This window comes from Neofelis nebulosa, chromosome 8 (assembly GCF_028018385.1).
Source record: "Neofelis nebulosa isolate mNeoNeb1 chromosome 8, mNeoNeb1.pri, whole genome shotgun sequence".
NCBI lineage: Eukaryota > Metazoa > Chordata > Mammalia > Carnivora > Felidae > Neofelis > Neofelis nebulosa.
This window is the reverse complement of record NC_080789.1, coordinates 2,539,997-2,552,937: the sequence shown is the minus strand read 5'-3', so window position 1 is coordinate 2,552,937 and position 12,941 is coordinate 2,539,997.

Genomic DNA, 12,941 nt, shown 5'->3' with positions numbered 1-12,941 from the left:
CCCTATTTGATTTTCTAAATAGTGAGTCATCACTAAATTTCCTGGAAGAAACTCCCCTGAGGTCATGGTGTGAGGTTCTTTCATTTTGTTACTGGACCCTATTCCCTAACACATGGGGGTTTTCTGACGTATTTTATAGCGATGTTACATTCCTAAGTGAGATTAGTATCTTCCTTGTGTTCCCTTTGTAATACTTCAATTTCACTAAGCTTCTACTATCGTGAAAACCATCTGGAAGCTTCCTTTTGCTCCGTGCCCCATGTTAGAATGCGTTGGGATGATCCACATTAAGGAGTGGACAGGACTGGGGCGCCTGGGTGGCGCAGTCGGTTAAGCGTCCGACTTCAGCCAGGTCACGATCTCGCGGTCCGTGAGTTCGAGCCCCACGTCAGGCTCTGGGCTGATGGCTCGGAGCCTGGAGCCTGTTTCCGATTCTGTGTCTCCCTCTCTCTCTGCCCCTCCCCCGTTCATGCTCTGTCTCTCTCTGTCCCAAAAATAAAAAATGTTGAAAAAAAAAAATTTAAAAAAAAAGGAGTGGACAGGACTTGTCCTTGAAACTGTCTGGACTCAGTGTCTTTTTATGGTTGATCTTTTACTTTATGTTTTTAATGATATATTTCTACTTATATTATAAGTCTCAAATCTTATGTTTGGAGTCCACCAACATGATATGGAAACACTGGAATGTACATTTTCTTTCTTTTTATTTTAGAGAGACAGAGAAAGAGCATGTGAGTGGGCGAGACGGGCAGAGGGAGAGAAGAGAATCTTAAGCAGGCTCCAGACTTAGCGTGGAGCCTGAAATGGGGCTCAATCCCACAATCCTGGGATCATGACCTGAGTCAAAATCAAGAGTGGTACGCTCAGGGTGCCTGGGTGGCTCAGTTGGTCAGTTAAGCACCCAACTCTTGGTTCTGGCTCAGGTCATGATCTCACAGTTCGTGGGTTTGAGCCCCGTGTTGAGTTTCTCACTGATAGCATAGAGCCTGCATGGGATTCTCTCTCCCTCCCACCCCAAATAAATTAAAAAAAAACTTAAAAAAAATATGTAGTGAAACAGAGTGGGTTCTCACATCAGCCCTTTTGCTGCAGTGTCTCTCCTTTCTCATCAGAATTATATTCCTCGACTCTTTGAATATTCAGAACTATTTGTGTCTTGTTGTGAGATGTGAATCCTGGGCTAGTTGAGAAAACAGAAAGTCTCTGACGACTGCGCAGGCAAGGTCTCTTTATCTCCTAGGACTGAACTTTTCTTCAGAGAGGGCCGGGTCTATGTGCAATTTTTCTCCCCTTCTGAGTATCTCTATGTGTTTTTGTGCATGTGCAAAGGACGCTTCTGGGATCAGCTAACAGTGGTGATTCCACGAGGCCCTATCTTGGTGCAGAGGTTCTGTGTCCTCCTTTTCCCCTCCCCCTTCCCCTCCGGAATACGGTGAGGCCTTGGTCTTTGGAATCAAGTCTCATCTTATTTCATGAAACTCGTCTTGAGTTACGTCTGTCCTTCCCTCTGGTTTTGTTGTGCTGTTTAGGGACACCAATCACGCTCTTATCAGACCTTCCCACGTTCCCTATTATTCCCTCTTTAATCACCCTAAATTCTTTGCACAGTTATTTCGTTGTCTTTTCTCAGCAATGCGCCTCACGCCTTCTCTCGGGAATGTCTGTTTGCTTTTCACGAGTGTTGCTTCCAAAGTGGTGCTTGATGCAGTGAGGAGAGGGTCTCTCTTTCACCCGCCTCCTCGTGCTGTCCCTATGTGACCCCGCGCCCCCACAGCCTGGCTTATTCTTGCCACTCTGCCATCCAGGTCTCTGGATTCATGGTGACAGGTGGCTGTGGTTTTTTAATCTTGGGAGACAACTCCTCCTGACCTCCCAGACCCCCTCGCCCTTCGCTCGCCTGGCTGCTTACTTTTCCCTCATCTGCTTCAATTCCCTTTGTGATAACTGAGCGATTACAGATGTGGACACCATCTGTCCATCTGGCACTTGGTGCCCCACTCGCCCTCCTCTGCCTGGGTCTCTCCTGGATTTTGCACAGAGAACCCCTGCCCTGGATACGTCGGGGAGGCTGCTGGTTCTGGTGCTGAGTCCGCTGGTCTCTCTGCAAGAGGCTGTGTAGAGCAGGGTCGAGCTCTACGAGCTGGGGTCCCTCCTGGCTCGAAGCCACTTGGGAGCGAGGCTGAGGTGCTCTGCCCTGCCTCTTGTGGGGACCCCAGGTTCCCAAGCCCCACATCCCATCTATTTGTTTCTTCTCCCCCCCCCCTTTTTTTTGGTGGGAAAACTAATTTTTACAGCATCAATCTTTCTTCCTAAATTAACAGCATCCATATGTTTTTTTTTTTTTTTGCACTTAAAATATGCCGGTTCTTACAACTCCAAAAGACATTTTTAAAAAAGATTTTTGATATTTACTATGGTTTAAATTTTTTTTTTAAATGTAAGTTATAAAAATCCCTACTTCTCGCCTCTGATGGTCAATGTCCCAGAATTTTGGACCTCTAAATTTCCTTCTCGTGGGGATTTTCCTACCCTGCTCGTTTATACCCAAGGAAAGGTCAAGGAGGCCAAGTATGGCCTACATGAAGGGTGAGGGGGCGGCCGTGATGGTTCTGTGGCCTGAGATGGTGACCAAGTGATGGGCACAGATAGCAATCTAACACACGGTGGCAACGATGATGCTGAATCTGGAGTCAAGGGTGCTGAAGGTGCAGGGGTCAAATCCTAACATGCATCCTTAAGTTGGGCCACCTCTGAGGGAAGTCCCGTGACTGCCCAGGAGAAGGATGAAAGAAAAAGCAGACCTCTGCCAAGGTCACCAACAGGAAGCGGCCATCCCCTTCATCACAGGGCATGGAGGGCCCTGTGTTATCTTGGAAGCCCTAACTCGGTTTAATTATAAGCAGGGATTAACCTGCGGCAGGAGCCCTATCTCTCACGGCTAATGAGCAGGCAGCCGTAAACTATTCTTTATAAATCAATATGCAAGGAATTAAATATGATTGCCTGGTTGAGTTTGGCCCCATAGCTAATGAAGCCATAAAACATGTGATTGATTAGAGGAAAGTTTGCAGAAGGTTGATGAGTTTGTTTTTCTTTTGTAATCAGCTGTGGCAATCAGGGACCTGGGGAGAAACACCAGCTGAGCCACTTGGTTCCCCGAACACCTTGGCTTTGGAGCGCTTCACCTCCAATACCCAAAAACACAGAACTGGGCGTCTGCTACCTTGCGAGTGACCCACCATCACGAGGGAAGTGAGCTTCCTTCTAATATTCGTACATCCTAAAATGTGTCCAGTTTTGGGAGGGATGATGGGGCGCGCGTGTGATGCATGGCCAGCACACTCGGGGAACTCTGTGAGACGTTCAGGGCAAAGGACGCAACTGTATGGAAGAAGGGACAACGGCCGCTTGCCTCGGTGATGAGCGGAAAGCTGAGAACAAGCCGGCCAGTGTTGGCCTAGGAATTCATGATTACCAAATCCAAGGCCACTCCTGTACTATTTCCTGAATATTAACTTTGGACCAAGAATGAGGCCAAGAGCTCTCCTGTCATAATGGAAGTCACTGAGGCCATTGGCTCTCCTGTCAGCTCTAGGGTGAGCCCCAGCTCCTGGGTGAGGGAACCACAGCAAAGATGAATCAATGTCCTTGTGCCACCGAGCTCTCAAGTCATGGAACTGATGGTCAAAATGCGTCAACAGGGGGCTGCCCTGGGAGCTCGTTTGAGGGTGTCGAGAGCAGCTGACTTGGTCGTGACCTTTCACAGTCCACCTGCTACAGGGTCCTCATCGGGGACAGGCAGGAGGTCAGATGAGCTGAGGGAGATTAGGACCAGCTGATGACGGAGAAGCTCAAATGGCACCTTCTTCTCCCTGTGGCCATAGCGGGGGCCACTGTGATTTCCATCTTTCTGTTGTTGGTGCCAGGGAGGGAATAATCTAGGAAGGTGGAGACCGTGGAGATGAAACCAGTGTGTATGAGTAACAGAGGCGGGAACGCGGGGTGGGGGCAGGAGCCACCAAGTAAGTGTAGTAAGTGTGGGTGTTCACGTCCCTGGTGGAACACAGCAGAGTGCCCACATAAAGACAAAAATAAATGCGCAGATAGGAAAGGTCGAAGCATGGAGATAATTACACGAGAAAAGCCAGAAATGTACAAGAGTCTGTGTGTCGGCTAATGGCGGGTTCGCTATGGAAAAGTGAAAGATTAGCAGGTGTCCACCCTAAAACCTGAAGGAAAGCAGGTCGAGAAAGCTCACGCCTTCAATGAGTTGGCCATCTGATCGTCCGTCTTCAGGCACGTGAAACAGAAATGTCGGAGACAGTAACTCCAGGCGGAGGTCACCGAGATTCTCTGATGCTGACGGGTGCTGGTGTGTCACAAAATGAATTTCAAACCTCCGGTGCACGTGACCGCCCTGGTTCCCGCACTCAGGAGACTCGTAATCTGGAGAGAAGACAAAGCCACCACACCAGCAGGAATGACAAGCAACTTCTTGCCAAGAAGACCGACAGCTTCCGGTTCCACTGTGCCTGGTCTCCTGGCACCTGGTCTGTATGCAGGGTGGGGGAGCACAGATTGTCACGGGCAGCTGGATGGGCTGATGACAGGGCACAGGAGCGGCAGGGTGTGGAGTCCACAGAATGGCAGCAAACCCGTCTCTCCCACCAACAATTCTGACCCACTTCACAGGCTCCAGGGAGCATACAATCCTCCAAATCTTACATTCTGAGCCCTCTGTCCATCAGAGTATCAGGACTTTTCCGAGGAGGATAGGTGGCCGACACTCACACAGACTCCCAGGACTGCGTGGATGTGCACCTGATGGGCACGGGATCCCATCGTCCCGTGGAGGGCTGGATGAGGCCATCACTCATCATAGTGGAGGCAGGTCATCCACACAGAGCCCCAGACACTGCCCCTCACTTTCTAATCGTCTTGAACCCTTTGCTCTGGCCACGCACAGGCCACCGAGTCTTGGCTCACCCAGATGCAATGTCCTACCCTGTTTATTTTCATTTTTTTAAAATGTTTATTTATTTTTGAGACAGAGAGAGACAGAGCGTGAACGGGGGAGGGGCGGAGAGACAGGGAGACACAGAGTCTGAAGCAGGCTCCAGTCTCCAAGCTGTCAGCACAGAGCCTGACGCGGGGCTCGAACTCACAGACTGCGAGATCATGACCTGAGCCGAAGTCGGATGCTTAACCAACTGAGCCACCCAGGCACCCCTGTCCTGCCCTGTTTAAAGGGTGGGGGTTTTGTCTCCACTTCTCTTTTCTTTTTTAATGTTTATTTATTTATTTTGAGAGAGAGAGAGTGTGCAAGTAGGGAGAGGCAGAGAGAGAGAGAGAGAGAGAGAGAGAGAGAGAGAGTCCCAAGCAGGCTCTGCATTGTTAGTGCAGAGCTCGACATGGAGCTCAAACCCATGAACCACGAGATCGTGACCTGAGCTGAAATCAAGAGTCAGGCACTTAACTTACTGAGCCACCCGGGTGCCCCTTGTCTGCACTTTTCTATACCATATAACTACCTGGTCTTTAACTCATTAAATGAGTCTCGTCACGCCCCCCAGCCACAGCACTGGGCAATCAGACCAGTGTTTCATCAACGTCTGGATCCCGTCTTTGCTCCTCATGTGGTTTGGGGTCCCTGCAGTGTGGAGTTTGGTGCCCAAAGTGGGGGAGCCCTGCTGCCTGGATGCCCGTGCCAGGATCTATGATGAGGCCCAATGGTGACGATGCTTTCTGGGTGCTGACCAGGTTCATGCTTCCCACCCATCTTTGGCAGTTCATGTTCTTGGAGTGGAGAGTGGCCATTTACACAAAGCAGCCTGGCGGTGACCTGGAAGACGCCCAAGCTCCCAGCTGCTTGGTAAACTTCCACTGTGTCGCAAAGCTATGCCCCTGGGATCTGGTGTTTCTTCTGAACTGGATTATGGTGTATGTACTGGTCAAGAAGGTCCCTTCCTCTGGCATAAGTGTGGGGATGTTCAAGTTTAAGGTTGTGTGACCAGGGAGCAAGGTATGTCCCTCCACAGTATAATAGATGGCACTCATCCCTTTGTCCCAGAGCGTGACCCTGGCGCCTCTGTATTTCCAGCCCTTGCACGGCAGCAGGGATTCTGGGATGGAGCGGATTTACCCAAAGTGGCCATAACCAGAAAGGATGGCCTTGCTGTGTCCAGCTAAGCACATCACACGGCTTGTGACACGGGGAACCTGGCAGTACAATTATTCCTTCTGAGTCTGCCTTCAGTTATAATAGAGCATTCTTCTTCAAGGAACTGATCCTCACGTGAACACATTGGGGGCCACGTCCCCTGGCTGGAGATTTCCTCCTTTGAAAGATGACAGGCTACCTTCTGGTTCAGGCACCCTTGATGGTCTCTGGTTTGCATGAATGTAGCTGGCATCTCACTGGTGTGCTTGGCTAAAGAACCCTGGTTCATAACCCACTGTACATGGCATGGTTGTTTTTGTTTTTTGGGAATTGGGAGGAGTGTTGGCAGTTGAATCTGTCAGGGTTCAGTAAAGAGAACAGAAGAGGCCTGAGGTGTTTCAAGCAGGGTGTTTGAATCGGGACGTCAGATGCTTCTGAAGCCGTCGGAAGGGCTGGGCGTCTGAAGTTCAGGGGGAGACCCCACGGCTACCAGCAGCTCCAGGGGTGAAGCCGCCGTCATCTGTGGCCTCTGCTGCCTTTAGCACCTAGGCCGGAACTCACAGAAGTTTCCCTTGAATCTGCCTGGCTCCGCCTGAGGAAGACAACGGCGTCTCTGTCTGCTTTCCCATCTCACCTGACTATCCCTCAACAGCGGACTCTTGCAAGCCTGCTGGCAAGGAAGTCTGGGAGTTGTGGCTTCCAGGGTGGCCCTGGCCACGCGCACACAGAAGGGACTCGGGAGCTGGGTGGACCCGGGTGTCTCTGGAAAACACCGGCCACAGTAGGGAGCCCCTTCTCTTCCTGCATGAGTTGGCAAAGCATTGGTTCCAGGAAGTCCTTGCTAAGATGTCCCATGGTCCGTCTCAAGGTAAAGCTGTCCTCTGGCCATAGGGACACATGGAAGGTAAGGCCACAGATGCAAAATGTTCATCAGTTAATCATGCCTCCCACTTGAGACAAAGCATGTCCCCAGTGATCCTAAGGGAGAAGGGGGTACCTATGGTCACCATTGTCACCACCCACCTCCTGTGTGCCTGTCTGCTCAGTGTCATCTGGGTGCATGTGTCGTTGATCCCAAAAGGTCACTGGTTGTGGACGACGCCCACACTGACCATGTTTACCGAGCTGTCCATTGCCCCCCCCCCGGCCCCCCATGTCATGATTAGGATGCTAACAGCCTACAGCTGCGGCTCTTTGCCCTCGGCTTACAGAGGCCACCTCCCAGGAAGCAGATTGTGAGGATGTGATGGCTGCCACCGCCATCACCCTCCGGCTGGTTGGCAAGGCGGACCCTGCTGCCGAGGACGTGGAGGGTCACCGGTCCCCGGCGTGGGGGGGCTTTCAGGCGGAAGACTCTCCACCTCTGGGAACAGGGATCCGGGCAGGTGGAGGGGGAGTCTACACTGGCTCGTGGAATGTCTCCGCCCAGGCTGAGCCTGATGGGGTGGGAGTAGGACCCTAGGACTCGGGTGGGAGACGGGCCAGATGCAGTTCCCCTCCCTCTCGGGACCCTCAAGTCATCACTCCCCTTTTAGGAAGATAGAGTGGGGACCTCACCCGAGTAGCTATTTTACGTGTGGGGTTACCAGATGTCCTAAAGAAAAGACGTTCAGTTCAACTTGACTTTCTGATACTCTGCATTACTTACTCAGTGCCAGTGAGTCCCATTTTGGGGTGGTCAGAGTCAGGGTTGGTGGGCTGGTTCCCCTTCCCCAGGCGGCTATCAGGACCATTCCAGAACCCCGTTTAAGGTAACAGATCCTTCTTAAGAAAATAAAGAGGTAAAACTTAGTTCATTGCGATAAGTAGTAGATGTTCGATTACTACTGAAGACTTTATATGTGTAGGTAAGAATTAGCAAAATGTGTATTGCATAGACATATAATGTGTGTATATACATGTATATATGTAAGAATTACTATACATATATTTTGGTATTATATTACACATTTATACCATGTATCGTTTTTGGTAATCCTTACTTTTCCTCGTATGAGCTACCAGAGCTTCCTCCTTCTTCATACTGCAGTTGGAGTTGTTATTTTATTTTCTTGTTGGTTGCAAGAGCACTTTATATGTTGAGGGCATTAACTCTCATGTATTGTTGTGAATTTTGGTTGCTTCTTTTCTGGATTATGTCCGTTAATGCATTCTGGTATACAAATCTTTTCTGGGAATTTAATCCTTTTTTATCGCCTGGGGATCTGGCTGTGGGATGACAGAAACCATCTTCTGTATTTTGTTCTATTATAAGTTTCATTATTTCGCTTTGCTTCTTCCCGGTAAGCCTTCCAAGCCTCTATGTTTATTTTGGTGTATGTTACAGCAGAGGGGTTGGCTTTGTTGGTGCGGAATTGGCTACACATCAGACTTTCTTGGCCACTTTGCACGTTGTTCACCTTCCCCCCTTGAAATGCCCCTTCTCTTCATATCTGTTTCTGGAAGTTTTCTTTCTTTCTATGGAAGGCCCCTCTGCCATACCGCTTTAATTGTTTTGAATAATAATAATACTGCCTCCTATTTGACTTGAGAATCTCTTTTCCTTTAATCTCCCTTCTTCCAGTATTCATTGGCTATTCTTAGCTACTTATTCCCCCCCCCCCCCCCCCGGAAATCTGAGAATCTGTCAAGCTGTACAAATGCTCTAATGGGATTTGGGTGGGAAGTGCATCAAATGTGTGAGTGAACTTGGGGAGAAGGTACCAGAGCTGGGTCAGGGGGCTTCTCTGTGGTCTGTGGGATTTCTTCCATGCTTGGCTCTGCTACCCGGGGATCTCCGGGGCAGATGGCACCCCCTTCTTTCTACTTCTGGGACCACCAGGGGCCCCTGACATCGGGTGCCTCCGTCTGCGTGAGCCCTGGACCCCGAGGCTCCCGGGAACTGAGGGCAGGTGCTACCCTGTGGGCTCCTTCTCCTTGCAGCCTCTGCCCTTGTCCCTGGATGCGGGGCCAGGTGGGTGAGCGGTTGATCTGGGCTCATTTTCTTATCTTTCATGAAAGTGGTGGGGAGCTGGGGAGTGCTAGTTTCCAGTTCATCCAGGCGGCCCTCCTGCCAGGGAGCTGGTAACCCGTGGCAACTGACAAGAAACCAGAGGGGAGAAGGCCTTCCGAGCCCCCAGGTCAGCTGGCTGGCTGGCAGTAAGGTGGCCAGGACCTAGGCCCCGCCTGCTCCCTCTGAGAACATCCCTTCCTCCGCTACAGGCCGGGCCTCGGCTGACACCGCGAGCTGGGCCACGCGGAGTCGAAGCCGCTGCTGTAGAAACCCGGCTCTCAGCGCTGTGCGCTCACCTGCGAGATCCGGGCTGGCTGTGCTCCCGGCACTTGACTGCTCTCTTTTCGCAAACTGAGCGAACCGATTTCCCTCGGGCTTTGTAGCTCAGCTGACATCCAGAAAGTGTCCTCGCTCCAGCTGAATTGTCCCACCGGCAAATTAACACCCTGGCAACTTTTTACAGCAGGTGACAGCTGGCCAGGCTCACTCTCGCTGTGCGTTCTTGCCCAGCTGTGCCTTGGTTCCCCGCGCCCGCCCCCCCCCCCCGCCCGCCACCCCTGCAGCCCGGGACCGGCTGAGGGCTTGCGCCCAGCGATCTACTGTCCTGACCTCTGAGATCTCTGCTTCCCCAGAGAGCAGGCCAGCTGCCCTTTCTGCGCGAAGGCCTCATGGAGTCGGAAGGAATCTCTCCGTCTTCCCAGAAGATACTTATTAGCACGTCTTCAAAACCCAATTTTCATCTTTACCCTCACTTCTCCTTTTTCCCTGGGAGACTTTGAAACGCTAGAGCTTTGAAGAAGAAAGCTGCCTGTTTCTCGGGGAGAAAATTCCTTAGTCTGAGCCCACGTGCGTCTTCCCGGAGACAGTCTGACGCATTTTTGATCGCCGCGGTGATGCTACGTATCCAGCACAGTGATCCTTGTGATTTTTATTGACTTTCCTCCTCGGTTTGAAGGAGGCGTCCGAGTGGGTGTGGGGGTGGAGGCGGGGTGCTTTTCCAGGACGGATGAACCTGACTTTGAGCCGGCTCCTGCATTGATAAGCTCACAGCTAGAAATTGGCATCCAGTCCCCCGCAGTCGCCAATCATTGCTATGCAAATTTGATAGAAAAGCACCACAGGTGTCCTCAGCAGCTGGAAATCAGTCTGCATTGAAATGGGAATAGATGCCATCACTGGGTATTAGAAAAGCCAGCATCCGGGCCTAGGAGCAGGGAAAAACCCCTTCTCTGTCAAAACTGTCAAATTACTCACCCGAGGGGAGGCGCCAGGCTCCCAGCTCCCCTCTTCCATTATCTGCAGGGGCAGGCGGCCAGTTGTTCTGGACGCGGCCCACCTGTCCGCTGCTCGCTGGGCAGACCCTGCCAGGAACAGGTGCCCAGGCTGGCTGAGGCCCCTTTCAGGGAAGGAGGGGTGCAAGAACGGCGTTCCGCCCCAAAGGCCCTGAAAGCTTCCGCTCACTGGCCTCTCCAGTCAACGCTGATAGAAAGGAGGCTTCCTCTGCTGGGCTCGCCCGATGAATAAACATGAGCCGAAGGATGATTTCATCCCATCAGCTGTGGCTTCTGCAACTTCTGACGATTGTGACTCTGGTTCTGACGGGAGAGTTTTTGCTTTGTTTTTGAATTTCACGTCATTAATATTTCTCCCTTCTAAAACTTAGTGTCACTGAGTGTCTGGATGTTCAAAGATTTGTCTGCAGATCAATTTCTGGCACGCAGAATGCCACCAGAGACTCTGGGGGCTGGGAGAGGCATCTGGACTCGCCCAGTCCTCTCCTGCAGTTCACAGGTGGGAAAACTGAGGCCCAAAGTGAGGATGAGGTCTGCCCAAGGTCGCTTGGTGACCCTACAGGCTAAGTTGCAGCTTTGCCGAACTACCCAAGTAAAAGGCAAGGAAGACTTTCTGATTAATGGTGCTTCCACGAATTCATTCATTCATTCACTCATGCACGCATTCATTCATGTACACCTTCCTTCATTCACTCATTTGCACGCATTCATTCATTCATTCATGTACACGTGCATTCATTCATTCATTCACCCATTCATTCACTCATGCACGCATTCATTCATGTACACCTTCCTTCCTTCATTCACTCATTCGCACGCATTCATTCATTCATTCATGTACACGTGCATTCATTCATGTACACGTGCATTCATTCATTCACCCATGCATGCATTCATTCATGTACACCTTCCTTTCTTCATTCATTCACACGCATTCATTCATGTACACCTTCCTTCATTCACTCATTCCCACGCATTCATTCATGTACACGTGCATTCATTCATTCACCCATTCATTCACTCATGCACGCATTCATTCATGTATACCTTCCTTCATTCATTCATTTGCACGCATTCATTCATTCATTCAATCGGCAATCAGCCTGGGAGAGCTCTGCCACCCTGTGTTGGATTATGGACCAAAATAAGCACTTAGCCATATTCTCTTCCCTCAGGGTTGCGGAGACTTCAGAGGGAGGGCAGGTGAAGGCCACGGAGCTGGAAACCCTTCGCTTGAAGAGGGAGTGTGAAAAGCAGGGTGGTCCCTGCACTGTGGGCACAGGTCTCACGTGGACGGGATGCAGTTGGAGAAAAATGCCACTTGAGTGAGGAGGTCAGAGGGTGGGGGCTGGTCTGAGAAAGGTGAGGGCAGAGGTGACTTTGAGGTACACCTTGGAGAGGCCGGGGCCCACGGGTGAGCAAGGGCAGCAGTGGCTGAGAGTGGAGCACATACCTTGAAAGCTAAAAATGCGGCTCATGCAAATACAGAGTGAGCTCTAGTCCAAGGTGGGCTTACCTGGGTGAACGGGGAGCCAAGACTGAAACTGATTCAAAGGCCAGTCTGAGGAACAGAGGCTTAGCCGCTGAGTTCAGGAAAGGTGCACTGAAATCGGGTCGTTTGTGCCCCCGGGGGTGACGAAGGCCTAACCTGTGGGTTATGCTCTCGAGCAGCCAGAAGACATTTGCCAACCTGCTGGGCAGAAGCATACAGGCTGGCCAGTGGTTCCAGAGTCTGAGCCCTAATCGGTGGTAAAAAACAGGCCCGACAAAGTGCCTCCTTAAAGCTAATTCACACCTGTGTGGCCCTAGGTTGGAGGTTATCCTGTGGCTCTGTATGTTTTCTCTAAACTGAGGCTGACTCCGGAGTCCGACTGCCGTGCTCACGCCCCAGCCTTCCCGCTAACCCCGGGACCGTGGGTGCACGCTGCCGCCCTGTTCTGCAAGTCGGGTTCTTCACCCGAGGGGACGGGGAAGCTATCTGCATGCATCACAGATGCCCCCGAAGATTCAGCACATGTACGTAGGAAGCGGTCCCTCAGTAAGCATCACGGATACTAAGGACATCATTGGCATATGAACACAGGAAGGTCTGAGCACCTCAAAGGCTCTGAGTAGCCGCTGGGTCGGAGAGAAGCTGGAGGGAGGCACATCGCGGTGTGCATCAGCGGTAGTGGGGGTCTGGCCTGGGGGCGGCTGGATTCCAGCTCGGGGACCTGAACTTGTTTGGGGCGATGGATGCCTTGTGAGGTCTGTGAGCAGGTCCACGTGGATGGGAATCAGCAGACATCAGGCAGACGTGATAAGGCCGTAATCCAAACAGTGTTGGGGGGCAGGCAGGCTAGACATCAGGAAGAAACTCCAAAGGGACATGTGAGGTTCGGGGGCCTCGCTGCGACCCAGCATGAGAGCATGTAGGGCTAGGGCAGCTGAGGGCCAGGGCTACCCCGGTGACCAGCAGGGACCCCTCGGGGATGCTGAGTCTCCCACCAGTACCGGC